Below are 18,528 nucleotides of genomic sequence, written 5' to 3'. Positions count from 1 at the left end.
GTGACACATTAGTATATTAGTAAATATAGGGTGTCTCAAAAGTCTCTACGTAGGGGACTGTGTTTGTGGGTTGTGTCTTCGTCAGCGGATGTTCGTAGGCGTCCACTTCTTCTCGGTCGGTCCACAACACTTCCAGTCTTTTTGAATTTGATAATAAGTTTGATGACAGTGTCGTGTGTGATGTGCTCGCCATGTTTCAAGAAGTCGTTCTTAAAGGCTGTCTGAAAAAAAAAAAACATATATAATATAAACTTAATGAAAAATGTTGGAAGACATTTTGCTAAAAAGTGTTCATTTTCCTTTGAGGCTTTTGGGACACCAAAACAATTGAAGTTTAACAATAGAGATTTCCACCATGACCATGTCAGACACCTGGGGGTCCCCAGGCCTCCCTTTGAACCATAGGTCTATAGTGTTGTATTGTGTCATGCAATGGGATTTGGAAATGTCCATAGTCTGAGGACACACTGAGTTTATATTACATTCTTCTTGCACATATATTGGAGTCCAAAAGTCTGAGAGCACTAGTGAAAATGCTTCTATTTTTCAATTTTCATTACAAATGATATTATTGAAAACAACTCGAGTGAAAAGTAGACTCTTTGAATGTTTACATGACTTTTAGAGTTTCTTAGTATTTGGTTCGTCCACTTTTTTTCTTTAATGACCGTGTGCACTCGGTCTGGCATGGACTCTACAGGTTTGTGCAAAAACTGATGATCCATTTTAGATCAAATAGATCTGAGTTTTGTCTGAACACATTCTTCAACAGAAGAAAATCTGACCTTTTGTACAAAGCAGTTAACATGGTCAATATCAGACATTTGCTTAGATTTAAATAGGGACATAATGGTGCAGAATCCTGAATATTATATATTTCATTCTTAGTTTTAAATATTACAAAATTCTAAAACCTTCTGATTATTTCTAATTTTAAATGAAAAATAAATAAATAAATAAATAAATAAAATCCCAGATTTTCAATATTGCCTCAGACTTTTGGACTCTGTATATTTACTCCTAAACAATGTCTTATTTGTTGAATCACCAACACAATTTGAATGTACTTTGTCAGTTAGATTAAGCATACAGTCTATTGCACAATATCAGTCTGATAGTAACAATCGTGTATGTTGGAAGGATCAAAAACCTACCCAGGTGACACTAAATAAAATGAAAGATAAGAAGACAGGTGCTCTGGGTGATAAGATCTTTTTAGAAATTAATCTCTGTGACAAGGACCCCATGGCTTATAGTTGACAGTTGGTTATAAAGTGTGCCTAGGAGTTGCATTTCAACAATTTATTGCTCGTTTATCTTTCACTTAAGTTGTGTGTAAATGCTTTCATGGACCAGGCTGGACTAAAAAATTACAAAAGGTTTCGGTAACGCTGATTTCCTTCATACTCGCTTACACATGTTGATAAATGACAATCACCTGTAAAGTACCTGCAAAGTAAAATTGGTGGCATAGCTTATTTACATTTAGTGACACCCACGAAGCTCCATAAAAGGCCAAGCTCACGGAGAGCTGAACGACATCAGCGGTGGTTCGTTTCCTTTTGTTTGCGAAGCTGCATGAACATTGTCTCTACAAAAAGTATATCGACGCCTTTTCTTTTGGCTTAATTGAATCTGTAGTCTTAATTGTCTTCATGTATTATTTTGTTTTGATTCTGCCATTAATATGCGTTTCAGCTCTGAATTTTCATTAAATTTGTGTGTAATTGATATAAATAAGAAATTTTAACTTGACAACATAATCTGTATATTAAGTTACAATAACTCATGTAATAACATTAGGAAGTCACAAATACGACATGTCCTGTGCAAATGCTCCTGCGACTGATTTGCAAATATTTATTAATGAGACCCCGTGTCTGGAGGTGTCTCTGTGCATATCAGCTAGACCTATCTTTATCTCAAATCAAAAAGAATATAATTTGAAATATAAATCTTCAAAATCATTCTAAAGACTAACATGTTGGATTATTATCACTGTCACATGACCACCTTTACTGACCGCTAATATACACTGTGTTTTACACATTTCTGTAATATATAAGCTCCAGATTCCCGCCATTCCTCAACCACAGCCCATTCAAATTCTCTGTCATGACCAATTATTTCCAGCTGTCCTTATGGGGGTCCTTACATCCTTGCGTGCATCCATAGCGCTTGCTACAGGGAATGTGGCGTTGATGTCATGTCACATTTCATTAGCTTTGGCCTTTGTTGTTTGCTTTGGACTAAACATTGCTGTGCTCTGCATGGTTCTTCAAGGCTCTGCTCCCTTAGCAGAGAGGCCATTGGGTTAGTGGGATACTGATTGACCCCAAGCATGAGTTCTGCAGACTGCACACAGCAGCAGCTGCTGTTGGCACAAGCTGACACGAGGATGGAATGCCTGTTTCCTGTCAAAACCTACAACTGCCAGTTCACTACTATAAAAAGTCCAGTGTTTGGTAGCCACTACTAATAGTAGCAGTAGACATTATGATAGATTTCATTTGGATTTTAATACCGGATGCTTTACAACAGACATATTAAACAAAACTCACAAAAGTAGCCTAAAGTTTTACCTAGCATCATTGCAATACCTAGCAGTATTGTAATGTAGTTTCATCTGTGTTGTAGTTGAATTTTACTTGAATGAATTCACTTCTATTATATGAAAGTATGATTTAACCATACCAGATGAGAAGAATTATATGGTATGGTTTAACGTTTTAGTGTCACCTACCAACAGACAGCAGATTTTTATCATTGCTTCATGCAGCCCACAAAAAAAGGCCACTAAAACAAGTATGAGAAACCAGGCAGAGTGGTTGTCCTCTTGGCCCTTGTTCCTCTTGAATCATTGGCCTCTTTCTCTTCTTGCTGCACAGACACTTCGGTAAGGGCCCTTTCTTTAGACTCTGGGAACAATAGTTGTGGTTAAAAGTGGTGCTAAGCCTGCACAACGTGAAGGTTCCACTCGGATTCCGTATTCAAGTACTGCGAGCCCACCCTATCAGCCACCTCCTCTGACAAGACTCGCAAAAAAAAAGCTCCTTTCTTTCATTCTCCTTTTCTTCTCCTCAAAGCAGCCCCCCGCCTTCCCGCAAACCACCAGCACCACATCCCGGATGCTTCCTCTTTCACTATGATACTGCTGAATTCCTTTGGGATGAAAGATCCCGCTTGTGTGCCACCCACTTACCCACAAGAATGCCTAGTGGAAGAGAGAAAGAGACAGAAAGCTAATAAATATGTCCAATGCTGCCCACAACCGCTCCCACCAAGCTGGTACAGGAAGCTTGTGTGCCCTCTTTGGGCCAGACATGATCACACCATCACTATTTATTAAATGGTATAGAAGTGTAGCCAGCCGTGAGTGACCACAAACACTCTCAAATGCAAAGTGTTTCAGGTAGCATACTCAACATACAGGGATATGCTTATCTTATCTTATCTTATCTTACCATTCAATTTGAGCTGTTTCAGAAACACAGTGGAACTCTGGACTGGCCCTGATTAAATGGTTTCCATGAGAAAGAGTAACAGAAACAGAGAAAGAGAGCGTAGACTACAGGTAATTAGAGCGAGTTCGCTGAGGTAAGCATGCCGCATGTATGAACTGAAAATGTCCTTCTTTCATCTGGTCTTATTTATGTTTTCATCCTTGTGTTTTCTCTTCCCTCCGACCATTCAGCTGGTACGCTGCTTTTGAAGATAACAGTTAAACTCGCACCAGCTGGATAAGAGGATGAGGTCTGAAGTCTGAGGTCTGAGGTTTCTCATTATCTCACCGCACATTGGATAGCAGTGCATGCTTTTGATTTGAGATATCTCTCCACAATCTACTGTATGTTATTCCAGTTCACATATCAAACCATCTCAAATCTTACATTTATCTGGTGGCAATTGTCTGTCTCATGCTTTGTGAATTGACCATAACATGATTTCAAGCTTAATTTTATTCTCAGTCGCTCTCACTTTTAGTAACCTCTTTATCCAGTTCCTAGCAAATAATTTCAATGAAATGACTGGCACACTTAGTTTTTTCTTGTGAATAATCTTTACAAAGGATTGCCGTCCACAGCCTGGTAATCCTTTCAGCTCTGAGTTACTCTTTTTAAACAGTAACAAGTCAACACTGAGACCTCAGAAGACTCGTCTTTTTCTTTGTCTCTATCTGTCAGATTTTTATCCATCTGATTGGATGACCACGGAACGAATTCTCATTCAACACACTGATTCCAGACAGTAGTGTCTCCCCACAGACTAGATGTCTAATGCATGACTTCTTGGCGTACAATAACATGTTTGCGCCGAGACTATTTACATCCCATCTGGCCTACATTTATTCCAGTTGATGGAAAAAGTATCTGTATACTGTAGCAAGATGAACAAAAACATACTTTATTTATTTGTCTTTGGATCAAAATGCTTTTTCCCCTGTTATAAATCCTGTGGGGAGCATCTTCTGAAGTGGCGCCCCGAGTAGAAGAACATGAAGCGGCATCTGAGAGGCCGCAGGGTCCCCTGGCTCTCACTTCGGCTGTGACCTGTAATCCTATCAGTGCTAGCACAGCCATGCTGGCAGAATAAATACAGCTATTTGCTTCTGACTGGGCCCCGTTGAATTAGCTGTGGTCCTCTCTCATGCAGCTCACAAACACTTGACCATCGAGCATAGAAATTTGTGCTTCTTCTCCACTTTGTGGGCCGCTTATAACCACCAAAGCATATGTCCTGGCATGTGCCTGTTCAAAAATTCTGTCATGGCTTTGTGGAAGAAACCAGCATACCAAACGGCTTTGGCTTTGGAGAAGTGTGGACGGCTTGATAAGCATTTATTGCAGATGTTTGAAGCCCAGGGTGTGTGAGGGAGCCAGCTGCAGAAGTTGTGACTTGTGCTTTGTTTCTACCATGTCCAATGGATTATGGAGCAATATGGTAATAGGTTGGATGAGCAGTCTGCGGTGGTCAGATTACACCAGACGTAAGTTGTTTAACAGCAGTTTAGGGGGCGTATTACAGAAACGTTCAATCTTAAATCTTAAGTTAAGGTCTAAGTTAAATTAGGATTTTTCACAAATTCGTATTACAGAAGCAAACCTTAACTTGATTTAGGATTTCCTATCTTATCTTACAAAATCTTATCTTATCTCGAGTTAAGAAATCTTAAACTGCTCCATCGAGTTCGATAATCAACTTTCAAGTCTGTTACCAAGCAACCAACTACAACCAAGAACTGTGAAGTAAACTTTCGATTAAAATGGAGTATGTTGAAAATTAAATCTCTTGCACAATGCTCCGTGACGGCTCGTTGGCTTCTGTAATGATGGTTGCAATTCTAATGTTAACTGCACTATCATAGTTCATAGAAGTCTGTAATTATTTATCAGTGTTTTGTTGTCAAAGCACAAAACATCATCTGGGTACTCCAAAAGTCTTTCCACCATCAAATATCACAGTTCTTCATCTTGTATCGTTAATAAATGTAGCGCCGTTCTCAGACATGACTATTGTAATGTGACTTTTATCGCTGGCTTTCAAATATGTTTTAAGTTAGGACACCAGTGGGGTTTAGTAGTTAAGCTGGGCAGTCTGTAGTTAAGTTGGGCAGTGGTGGTTTGGCGGTTAAGGCTCTGGGTTATTGATTGGAAGGTCAGGGGTGCAGGCCCCAGCGCTGCCAAGCTGCTATTGTTGGGCCCTTGAGCAAGGCCCTTAACCCTCTTTGCTCCACCGGTGCTGTATCATGGCTGACCCTGCGTTTAAATGTCTAAACTGCTGGCAACAAAAGTGAGTACACTCCTAAGTGAAAATGTCCAAATTGGGCCCAATTAGCCATTTTCCCTCCCTGGTGTCATGTGACTTGCTAGTGTTACAAGGTCTCAGGTGTGAATGGGGAGCAGGTGTGTTAAATTTGCTGTCATAGCTCTCACACTCCCTCATACTGGTCACTGGAAGTTCAACATGGCACCTCATGGCAAAGAACTCTCAGAGGATCTGAAAAAAAGAATTGTTGCTCTACATAAAGATGGCCTTAGACCAACCCCCAACCCCAACTCCCCCCCTTTCTACAAAAGGTCACAACCGATATATTTGAGTCGTAGTACAACAATTCTTGGATTTTTAAAGTTACATAGTGTCCACTAAGCTTTACTCTGTAATGGACTGTAATAGTGATTTATTCCTTTTCGATAACTTTTCAGTAGTGAAGACTCTTCTCTGTTCTGGCACCTAGATGGTGGAATGGACTTCCAACGTCTTCAAATGATGTCTAAAGACCTACATCTTCCTGAAGTACTTAAATTAGCACTTTAATTTTAAAAAAAAAACAACAAAAAAAAACAATGTTGTCTGTGTGCTTTTCTTACTATATTCTCTCCCCAACAGAGTTTTGTAGACTGATGGTATTCTTAGTCCATGACCTAGTGAACCAGTATCAGGATGTATTTATTCATTGAGACTTCAAATCACTTCTGGAAGTCCCTCTGGATAAGGGCATCTGCCAAATGCCGTAAATGTAAATGTATATGATAACGTTGCTTTGTAGGCAATGTTGGGTAACACTTTCTATGTTGGGTAATGCTTCTTTGTTTGCATTTTTTAAACCTACCAAAGCTTGATTAATGTTCTATAAGTAACCACATGGCGTTATAATGCCTATTGACTCTTTAACCAGCATTCCAGTAGTGCAATCGTTTCAAGCTCGGTACTTATACAACAGTACAAGTGAAGCTATGCTGAGGTGGTGAGTTCAAGCCTCACCTGGGGCACAGATTTTAAGGACAGGCTACAAACTTTGTCATTACAAAGGACAACTTTCATATTGGCCAGAATTACATGTCTGTTAAGCATATTGGAGATAGTTTGCTGAACTGTGATTTGGACTAATTATGTGTTTGTTATTTCAGAGCTAGAGGTAGCTAAGTGATTGGGCTGCTGCTCAGAATATCATGAATTGCATTGTCCCATGTGGCCCATTGAGCAAGGCCCTTAACCCTCAACTGCTCCGTGGTATCCTATCTTATTGTATGTTGCTTGGGAGAAATGCTTCAGGTAAATGCGATGCTACATGATTATAAGTTATCAAGTAATTACATACAGTATATATTGGAGTTTCTAAAAAGGAATGATTAATGACTTACAATGAATTATAATCACAGATATATCTAGAAAGTGTTACCCAGTGTTATCTGTGCAGCCATGTCATAGAAGACGCATAAGATTTCATCAACAATCTGTGTTCACAGGTGATCATTTGTGCTGCTTCTCAGGTGGAGAAAAAAAGAAGGTGCAATGGGAATGTAGCTGTTTGGCCTTGTCTCTAAAGCCTGGGCATGGAGAAGCCCAGACAAGAAGGTGGCTGTGTGCAGATGAATTGGCCCAAAAGCCCACAGAAAGCCTTTCTTCTACTATACCGGTCCCTTTTGTGCTTAGAAGCCACCTTGCTGAGTTGGACAATGGGGGAGCCATTGGAAACTGAGCCATGCTTCTGCACTGCCTGGAGCCCATTAAGACCCAAAGCACTACTGTAGCGCTCTCTCATCAGAGCCACATTCTCATTCAAATGGCTCAGTGCATCTCAATGGGCCTCTAGAAACAGCAGCTGCATGGCAACAGTAAACGAGATCCGTTTTGTGGCTCAAAAGTGTTGCTCTCTGTCTCTCTGTCTCTCTCTCTCTCTCTCTCTCTCTCTCTCTCTCACCCTGGTGTAAGTGAACAAGGTTTCTCAATTAATACCTGTTCAATGATTACTTAAATATCTGGCCAGGACATGCTCAAATAATAAAACGCCAACATGAAAGTAACAGGCTGTATTAACTTTTAATGCACTTGTGCAATAATCAACTTTTTTCCAATAAAATGAGACTTATTAATGCTGATTAAGCTTAAGCAACACTGGATGGGTGGAGGGCCCTTACAGAGGGAAATGACTTTTCAGGAATGCAGAGAGCTCATCGACAAGGCTACAGGAGATTTCATTATGTGGACACCCTATTACAGTTGTAATTAAGGGATAAGTCACTATTCATATTCAAATGGTCCAAATGGTTTTTCTCTACAACATTTTATAATGCTGCGTTCGCTTTAGCTCGGAAGTGGGAAGTTTTCATTTTCAACCTCTGGGTTCTCAAGCTACAAAGTCGGAAAAAACAATAGACACCTTCATGTTCGTGTTTTTTTTTTTTTTTTTTTTTGGTAGCGACAAGATAGCCAGCTGACTGTGATGCTATATATTTACCTCCTGAAAACAGTGAGCTATATAGTCAGTGTTATAGATTTAACAAGCAAATATGCCTGTATGGGGCGCATGGTGGCCTAGTGGTTAGAACGTTTGCCTCACTTTGGGGTTTGGGGTTCGATTCCCGCCGCAGCCCTGTGTGTGCGGAGTTTGCATGTTCTCCCTGTGATGTGGGGGTTTTCTCTGGGTACTCTGGTTTCCTCCCCCAGTGATAGACTGATTGGCATGTCCACAGTGTGTGAATGTGTATGTGATTGTGCCCATCTTGTTCTCCAAGGTTCCAGGCTCCCCATGACCCAGAAGGATAAGTGGTATAGAAAATGCATGGATGGATATGCCTGTATATTGATTGATCTAAAGCAAACACTTGTATATAGAGTATAACTCATTTACAGGTAAGAGGTGCTACTTTGTTTTGTAACTCCTCATTTCCAACCTACAACTGGGAAAAAAAATGCTCCCTCAACTCATAATTCCTGAACGGAAACTCAGGATGGTCTCCTCATTCCCGAATTCAGCAAATTACGTCAAATCAACATGGCTGCTCACAGCATGAACAGTAAACACAGCAGCACTTCTTACCTTTAAATGAGTTACACGGTATGTACAAGTATTTGCTTTAGATCAGTTAACATACAGACATATTCGCTTGTTAATCCTATAACACTGACTATAAAATTCATGAGGAAAATATCCATCACTCTTCACAGTTAGCAGGCTAGCCTCTTGCTAACAGAAGCATTATTTGTTTCTTCCCATTTGTAGACAGAATACACAGATGTTGAAACATCATCTCTGACTTCTCACTTCCAAAGTAAGTAAAATGCAGGATTAGTATCTCACAGTGACAGAGTTTGTCCTCTGTCCTTTGGGTGGTGAGGAAAGGGAGTATGATTAGATCTACAAGCTGGTGTGTGGGTCAGAAGTGTCATTTTCCACACACTGGTCATTTCAGGCAGGTGAGGAAGGCAGTCACACAGGCGTGAAAGTCTCTGCATGGAGTGTGTCAAATCTCAGACCTGTTTAATGAATCTCACACTTGAACTTAAAGACTTAAACTCACCAATTAACTAGAGCAAACTTTAGAAGAGGCTCTTATATTTTTTTGCATGTAATGAAAACCACATGTAGATGATGTGACTCTGGAGAATAGTGGGGCACTGAAGTAAAACTATTTATTTATTTATTTATTTATTTATTTATTATTAATTCTCTATGTATTTATTATGTATTTATTTATCTTTTTTTAGGTTGGCTTCTTATTTTAGATTTAAACATGGTTGACCTGTCACACTGGGGCATTTCAGCATGGCTCACTGATCTGCATTCATTAATTCAGTGCTCTGCTATTTGGAGCAATATATTTGCATGATTGCTACTGGGCTGAGTCTTTGTCTTTGCCCTATTTCTACCCAGCCTGCTATTTCCCATAGTTCCTTTTTTTGTTTGTGGACGCTTCTCTATGGGAAGAACCTGATTATTCACATCCTTGAGGCTGGGATGCTCCGCCGTATCTAAAGTTTATGTAAATATAATAGGAAAAGATTAGTGGTGACACCAGACACTTCCTTAATGGAAGCCATTAATAATAGTTAATCAGTCTCTCTCTGGCTCTTGCTCTCGCTCTCTCTCAGGGCTTTTTTGTGTTTAGGAGACATAACTTACTAGTGTTTGCCAGTGGAAAGAATGGAAGTACTGGGAACTGATACAGTTGGCAAAAAGAGCAGGGAGAGAGAGACAGGATGGCCATGATGGAGTAGACGGAGTAGAATGACATGGTAGGGTGGTGTGTGAGAATCTCACAGGGATTCCTCCCAAACTGCTGAGCTGGAGAGAGTGAGTGTGCTGGGAAAACGCTGAGTGATTCAGTGTGTGTGTTTATTGTGTGTGTGATGCTAATCACATAGTTCACACACTGAGGGAGAGGTGTGAGACGTGGGAAAACCGCACACACACACACACAGATAGGGGCATCTGTTGAGCACACTGTTGATTCTAAACGCTTCTCTTCTTAAAAAACGTTGCTATTTTATCTCGTTATACCAGACCACAGTGGTCATTCATAGAGTTCTCCCAGCTTTTATCCTACATTATTACTGGACTTTTAAAGTGGGTCAGCCAAGGTTTGGCTTTGTATCTTACTTCTAACCCTCTGGAGCCAGTGGTAGTGCGGGAGCCAGTGCTGGGAACCAGAGAACCTTTCTTTCTTTTCTTTTCTTTTTTTTTTTAAAGGCCAACATTAAACCTTTTACGTAATTAGAATAATAACAACCGTGGAGAATTTTACAAGTTTCGTCGGTTTTGAGGAGATATTTTACCACCCAAAGTCAACATGTTCAGGATCTACACACACATCATTACAGGCCATGATTACACATAATTAGTCTTGGCAATGTGATGTCATGATGCAGTGTCTGATGGGTGAACCACCACTTTGGTATGGCTAGTCAGTCATGTAGTGACAGAGCCAGCCTAGCTAATCACATAAAATGAGTGTCAGAGTCTTTATACAAATATAAAATGGACTGCAAAATTCAAGGAAGAAAAGTTCAAGAGGTAGCATTGGATAATGATGTTCCATACACCATACTGGCATACAGTATTCAGCCTTGCAGGAATATTGGTTAATGCTTGGGCTTTGGAAAATTGACCTACCGACTGAAATCCATTTTATTTGGCAGATTTTTATCACATATCATCAGTGTGCCATTAGTATTCTGAACAACACATTTATTTGTGCAGCTGAAATATTGTAATTACAAGTGAAATTATACACTTGTTGATATTTATTTGATATTATTATATTATAATTCTCAGGAGGCATGGTGGCTTAGTGGTTAGCACATTTGCCTCGCACCTCCAGGGCTGGGGGTTCAAATCCTGCTTCTGCTCTGTGTCTGCGGAGTTTGCATGTTCTTCATGTGCTTCGGGGGTTTCCTCCAGGTACTCCAGTTTCCTCCCAGTCCAAAGACATGGGTTGTAGGCTGATTGGCGTTTCCATATTATCTGTAGTGTGTGAATGTGTGTGTGATCGTGCCCCGAGTCCCCTGGGATAGGCTTCAGGCTCCCTGTGACTCTGTGTAGGATAAGTGGTACACAAAATGGATGGATGGATATAATAATACTCTGTTTTGTTTAGTATGTAAAAAGTGTTTTATCTTATATCTTGACTACAGATTATTACGCGACTATATTTGGTGTATTGAATCCGCTCCATCAACGAGACCCATTGTTTCCATATCACGGTAATTGGTTTCACTCTGGAGTTTGTCGCGATGCACACAACATCTTCTCCTTTGTTTTGCTTCTCCTTTGGAGCATGACAAGTCGGAAAATCCACAATAAAACAGCGATCCCTTTAAGCTCTCACAGTGTGAGTTTGAAGCATGAGAAGTTAGAACTAACCATAGCAAAATGGCAGAAGGATCCCATGATACAGCACAATGTGACAGAGATTCATAAGCTCTATATATGAGAGCAATGTACAGTCCCCTCTGAAAGTATTGGAACAGCAAGGCCAATTCTTTTGTTTGACAGGGGTGTCGCTAGGGCTAATCATTCAGAATGTTTTCTGCCTGGAAAATGCCCAGGATTTTAGTGGAAACGTGATAGGAATTAACTAAATATTAGTTGTTTAAAGTTAGCACGGCGCTGAATGCTGTTTACAGCACGGGATGCTGACTGTTAAAATCTCCCCCATGTTCATACTGTGTTGGCAAAATTACAAATAAATGTTCAAAATCTGTATAGAAATGACTGGTTTATGCTGTTCCTTAATTGGTGTCAATTGTCATTTAATTAAATTTGCACTTTTATTACATTTAAACAATAAAACATTTAAACAGTAAAAGGACTGGTATTAAGCAGTAACAATCTTGATGTGAAAAGGATATGATGCTATATTGTAATGTATTGTAATATGTACAGTATATGAGGTAGACAACAATAACCAACCCTGATATGTAATACCAACATGCAAACAAGGGGCATTGTACCATAAATGCTTTTTAAGACATTAGTGATGCTGGTAGTGAGTCGTAGTCAGGCTAATGATACCTAGTTAGACCAAACAAACTATGTTTACATGCAGATCAAATTCCATTTGATGTCTATATTCGGATTGCAGCCATATTCCGAATACAGTGTTTATATGCGTACAGGAATATTCCTGTATACATGGTTGTTGTAAGTATTCCTGAGTTGCCATTCCTAAATACCTAGCCTACAGCTAAGCATCTGATAGCACCCACAATTCCTTGTGGACTAAGCACACACACAAAGTAATACACACACACACACGCACGCACACACACACACACACACACACACACACACACACACACACACACACACATACACACACACACACACACACACATATATATATATATATATATATATATATATATATATATATATATATATATATATATATATATATATATATATATATATACACTATATTGCATAAAAATTGTTCTTGAAAAACATCATACCCCCACAACATTCATTTCCTCATATTTACATCTAGATGTGTTAAACACCTTAGAACATGGCCAATATGTGGCACCTTTTGTGACAGACCACTCAGTTTTTAGACAAGCAAAAGTATAGGAACAGATAGTCTTGAAGTAAATTAAAGTCAATAACACTAAATATTTGGTTGCGTATCCCTTGCTTGCAATAACTGCATCGATCTAGTGATCCACTGACATGTTGCTTTTGCAGGCTTTTACTGTAGCTTCTTTCAGCTTCTTAGAACATGGCACCATGAATCCACACTTTTTTTTCAAGTGATCAAAAATATTGGAACATGTGACTGAAAGATGGTTCTTACTGTGCAGGTGTGCCCTGTTAATAGATTTTTAAAAAATAATAATAATAATAATTAATAGCTCTAAATGTTTACTCTTGTATTGAACCCTAGGTTTTGCCTGTGAAGACTGCATTTCTTGTTAAAAAGGATAAACCAATATGAGGACCAGAGAGCTGTCTATGGGAGAAAAGCAAGACATTCTGAAGCTGGGAAAAGAGGGGAAATCTATCAGAGCCATTGTACAAACATTGGGCATAGCCAATACAACAATTTGGAATGTCCTGAAAAAGAAAGAAACCACTGGTGTAGTAATAACCAGACAGGACAGCCTAGGAAAACAACAGCAGTAGTAACAGAAACATTGTGAGAGCTGTGAAGAAAACCCCAACAACAACAGTCAGTGACATTATCAACAACCTGCACAGAGCATGGGTGAAGGTATCACAATCCACATGCAGTTATTGCAAGCAAGGGATATGCAACCAAAAATTAAGTGTTATTTATTTTTATTTATTTTAAGACTATCTGATCTGATACTTTTTCACATCTAAAAATTGCGTGGTCTGCCACCAAATGTGATATGTTTTAAGTTGTTTAACAAATTTGGATGTAAATATCAGGAAATGAAACCTGAAAAACACTCATATTCATCTTTTGATCTCAAACCCAAATGTCTTCAGTTTATAGCAAAAATAATTGAATTGGCTTTGATGTTCCAATACTTTTGGAGGGAGCTGTAGCTCCCATAGCATGTAGGATATGGGGGTTTCCTACTGCATAAAAATAATAAGCCTGTAGTGTTTAATTTTTTATAAAAAAAAATTTTACAAGTTGTACCCCTATCCTTCAGAAAATATTCTACTGTCCAAAGCTAACTGTTTCAGCATTAAGTTCTCTTCATGTACAGTAATTATGGACAAGATGTCATATGTGTTTTTATTGATTTTAGCTATTTCTTCTTAGTGTGTGGCTGCTTAAAGCTTGTTTTGTTAGCATCAGCGATGTTAGCATTAGCATTACAATTTTGTTCAGTACATTGTAATTGTCAATATGGACATTATTTCGCTAATTTTAACAATCTTTCATGTCATATTTTAATGTCTGTCATGAAAAAACATCAAAAAGTTGCTCAGTACAGTTGTCGTCATGGTTACAAAACGGTGCAGGGCTCCAAGTGGCTGATGTCACTGGTTTCTGGTTTCAGACCGGCTGCAGTTTGGTGCTGGAACCAAATTGATGTTGCCAACTGAAAAACTGGCACTTTTGCACTGGAAACTGAGTGAATGTTTCCAGAAAGTGCTTTGACTAACTGCCATTACTGAAACGTGCATGTGCACCAGTGGCACCATTACAGCAGTACAAAGCATTCAGGACACCAATATGATATGTATACGTCTAACGTGGGCCTTCAGTCTCTCAATAAACTCAAGCACAGTTTTTTTCCTGGACCTCCAAAATCAGCAAATATAGTCAGATGAACTTAAATGAAGTTGTGCCATCTATGTATGCCTAGGGAAAGTTTTATCGAAATATTTTATAAAAAAGAGATACACAGGAAATTCCCAGGGCTGATACTGAGATGTATTGAGGCTTTTGGGTTTTTTCCCTCTCATTGGGTAAGACTATCATTTTGAGTGTGACATACTAGGCACATGATTGCATGTTCTGTATTAAATGTGAATGTTAGAGTTAGTGTTGTTGAAAAAAAAATGCTTCTACAATAAAAGTGTGATTCTACAAATACACTGAAAGAAAGAAACACATATATCTGTATTTGTGCAGCATCTTTGTTTCAGACGTTTAAAAACAACTTCAAATAAATGAACACGACCAACAGAACCACAGAACTATCAAAATGTACTGTACCATGTTTTCAAAATGACACAGTTCTGGCACTAAAAGTTCTGCTACTAGAAGCATTTACCTAATCAAATAACTGTGTAACATTATCATTAACAGATGCTACTGGTTACACATAAACCTTAAAGGTACATGTTAACTGTGCTGGTGGAGTGAGGTGTTGGGGAATGTAGTCGGCACGGCAACCATGTTTGATGGCCGTGTTGTATTCTGGGAAGTGGAGTGAAGTGAAGTCTTGATGGTATCGGTGTTCTGACACTCTGTCCTACCCGCTCAGGATGTGCTACCGGTAGTTCAAATTGTCATGTTAATCTAACAAAATGTGCTTCTTTCTCAGAATGAACTACCACCTTAATAAAGGATGTAGAAAGGGGGGTAGCACATCTTGTCAGCTTCAAATATCTGTGGTGGTGTTTGATCGTACCACGTATCACAATCACAAAAGTATTACATTGGTAAAGACTCATTTTTTACTATAAAATACTATTTATGTTAGCATTTTAATTTAAGAATACAATTGAATCCAAGATAGATTGATTTTGCTTACATTTCACATCCAAATTTGTAATTGTAAAGGCAAGGTAGCTCAGAATTATGTGCTGGTCTTCAGATATGCCGTAATGAAGCGTGAAAACGTTTTGCGCATACGCAGTATGTATGAGTAGAACATTCTGAGAGGTAGGACAGATTTCCAGAACACCGGCTTTGACGTGACATTAAGGCCCTGTTTACACTGGTGCGTTTTAAATGAAAACGATCCTCGTCCACACTGGCGCTTCCGCTGTGTTTCAGAAACGAGCTCCGTCCACACTACACGAACGAATACGCATGTCGCATGACCATTCATGCACATCGGGCATACAAGTGTAAACAGGAAGTTTGGTTGCTAGTCCAAACCGGCATTCTATGTAGGGCTCACGCTGCTCGAAATGAGATTTGTTGCTGATTTCTCTAATCATAGCTCACCTCTTGTGCATGTAGGCAGCTGCAGTATTATAAAATACAGAATTTAACTGCACAATGGCTGCTAAGAATGACGACAAAGCTAGCAAAGCTTGCGGTTCAGTCTCCGCGTTATTGAGTGTAATGGTCATATGGTAGGGCTTGACGAATCAAGGAAGGATACGCAATAATCCAGATCCAATTAGGGGGGCCAATGTGGGTGAAGCCACACTCTCGATTCCAAAAGTCTCCATTTTCAAGGATGGAAAACGCTAGAGTAGTGTAGACGACAGGCGTAACCGTAGCAACAGTTATGCGTTTTAAAACGAAAAAACGCACTAGTGTAAACAGGGCCTGACAGTATTAGTCTGTGGAGACTTCACTGATAGTCCTCCTTTCTCCTGTTTGTCTGTTTATTTCAAATGTATTTCAAGTATACAGTATCACATAAGGATTATTGGTAATGCGATATGTATATATACACTGAAAATTATTCTTTAAATTCCGGTATTGTAGTCACTGCTGTTTTTTAAAATGATTCATCCTTATGTCTTGTCTCCACTTTCTCTTTCTAGGTGTTTTCAGACATTGCAGTACCATTGATTTTTGCATAATAAATGCTTTACTGTAGATGGCAGTCCAGCAAAACTAAACTTGCCTAGTCGTGTACATAATGTACATGGGTATCTTTACCCTTTATATATGTAGTGCTTGTTCTTATTATTCTTTCTTTTTCTCTAACTTAGACCACTGTAGTATTCATACTCTGTGTGTGTGTGTGTGTGTGTGTGTGTGTGTGTGTGTGTGTGTGTGTGCCTAAAACACAATTTATTGCAAGCAGTACAAACAATTTCCATGTATATTCATTATACTGTCTGAAACTGAATTCCAGCTAAGAGCATTTTTGTTGTTAATTTTAGCACAGTGAACGGACTGACAGGGACTTAATGAGAAAACTGGGACAGTTCGTCTTCAATACTTCATCCCGGTAATTGTAAATATTATCACAGGCCGCTTTGAAGAGAAATGAAGCATTTCAATGTATCTCTTTCATGACCACATTTTGTTTGTACTAATAATGAAGACTGCTCACTGAAAAAGATCACAGGCTTTGAGAAAGCTCGGCATGAGGTCAAGGGCCAAAGCTTGAGCCCCTGTTTCTCAGAGGGTGCAATGTTTCCCATGCTGAAAGCCAACCCCTTGTATTAATAGCTGTGCTCCTGACAGGTAAGCAGCCCTGAGGTCAACCTTCAGTTATAGGCGCCTTGGTGTCAGTGGCCTGACCTGCCACAGTTCCTCCGAGATCGTAAAAGTCCCCAGCCTCACACCAGCCTGATATCTGATCCGCCTCCTGCTGATTCTGGCTCCTATGAGTTCCTCACTTCCACCCCCTCAGGAGCCAATAGTTTTCACTACAGCAGGAAGCCCTGGACTGTTATGCTAGACTGGCTAATGTGGCTCATCAACCTGCACCCAAACATGAATTGGATCCCTTTTACTCCACAAAGAAAGAACGTTATGCATGTGCTAGTAATTCCTCATAAATATTCTCTGCAACCTTTACAAATATATGATATATCATGTGTGGTTGATTTCAGTGTTTGTTTTCCACTCTGTGGTCTCATTCATGTATTTTATTCCTTTGCTGAGCTTTTTTTTTCTTATATGTTGTATATAACGGTTGAGACAATCTGTCCCCAAGTGCATCATAGTTTGCAACCTGTAAAAATGGAGTACCCCTGGCCTGCCCTTCTCTAAAAGTTGAATCAGGGAAAACATTAACGTGTGCAGATCCAGGATTGATAAATATTACCGTAGCAAAAATAATGTGAATTAGCCACATTTTAGTCTATGTAGGCTCGTTAGCAGTTCAAACACAAGATATTATGGAAAGCTGCATGAATTAGAGTTAACTGAGATTGTGCCATCTATGTAGGGTTAAGATGTGTTTTTAAAAAAAATGTGACAGTGATCCATCCATTTTCTGTACCACTTATCACGTGGGAACATTTACAGAAACGTTCTAGCTTAAGTCTTAAGTTAAGCTTTGAGAAGTTAAATTAGGATTTTTTTTTTTTTTTACAAATTCGTATTACAGAAGCAAACCTTAACTTGATTTAGGATTCTTATCTTATCTTACAAAATCTTATCTCTAGTTAAAAAATCTGAAACTGCTCCATCAAGTTCGATAATCAACTCTCAAATCTGTTACCAAGCAACTAACTACAACCAAGAACTGTGAAGTAAACTTTCGATTAAAATAGAGTATGTTGAATATTAAATCACTTGCACTATGACTAGTACTGCTCCGTGACGGTTGCAATTCTAATGTTAACTGCACTACCATATTTCATGGAAGTCTGTAATTATTTATCAGTGTTTTGTTGTCAAAGCACAGAACATCATCTGGGTACTCCAAAAGTCTTTCCACCATCAAATATCACAGTTCTTCATCTTGTATCATTAATAAATGTAACGCCATTCTCAGACATGGTTATTGTAATGTGACATTATTGTCCTAAAATTAAGATACTTTTTAGGGTTTTTTGTCATGTTAGGATGCTTCTGTAATACCCTTTTCCTATCTGTAGTTAAGATAAGATAATGCACTTAGGAAATGTTATTCTGAAACAGCTTTTGTCCTAACTGAAATTGCCATAGTTACCAAACA

Source organism: Ictalurus furcatus, chromosome 24 (genome assembly GCF_023375685.1).
Source record: "Ictalurus furcatus strain D&B chromosome 24, Billie_1.0, whole genome shotgun sequence".
Classification (NCBI taxonomy): domain Eukaryota; kingdom Metazoa; phylum Chordata; class Actinopteri; order Siluriformes; family Ictaluridae; genus Ictalurus; species Ictalurus furcatus.
The sequence above is the reverse complement of the archived record's forward strand: the minus strand, read 5'-3'. Positions refer to the sequence as shown.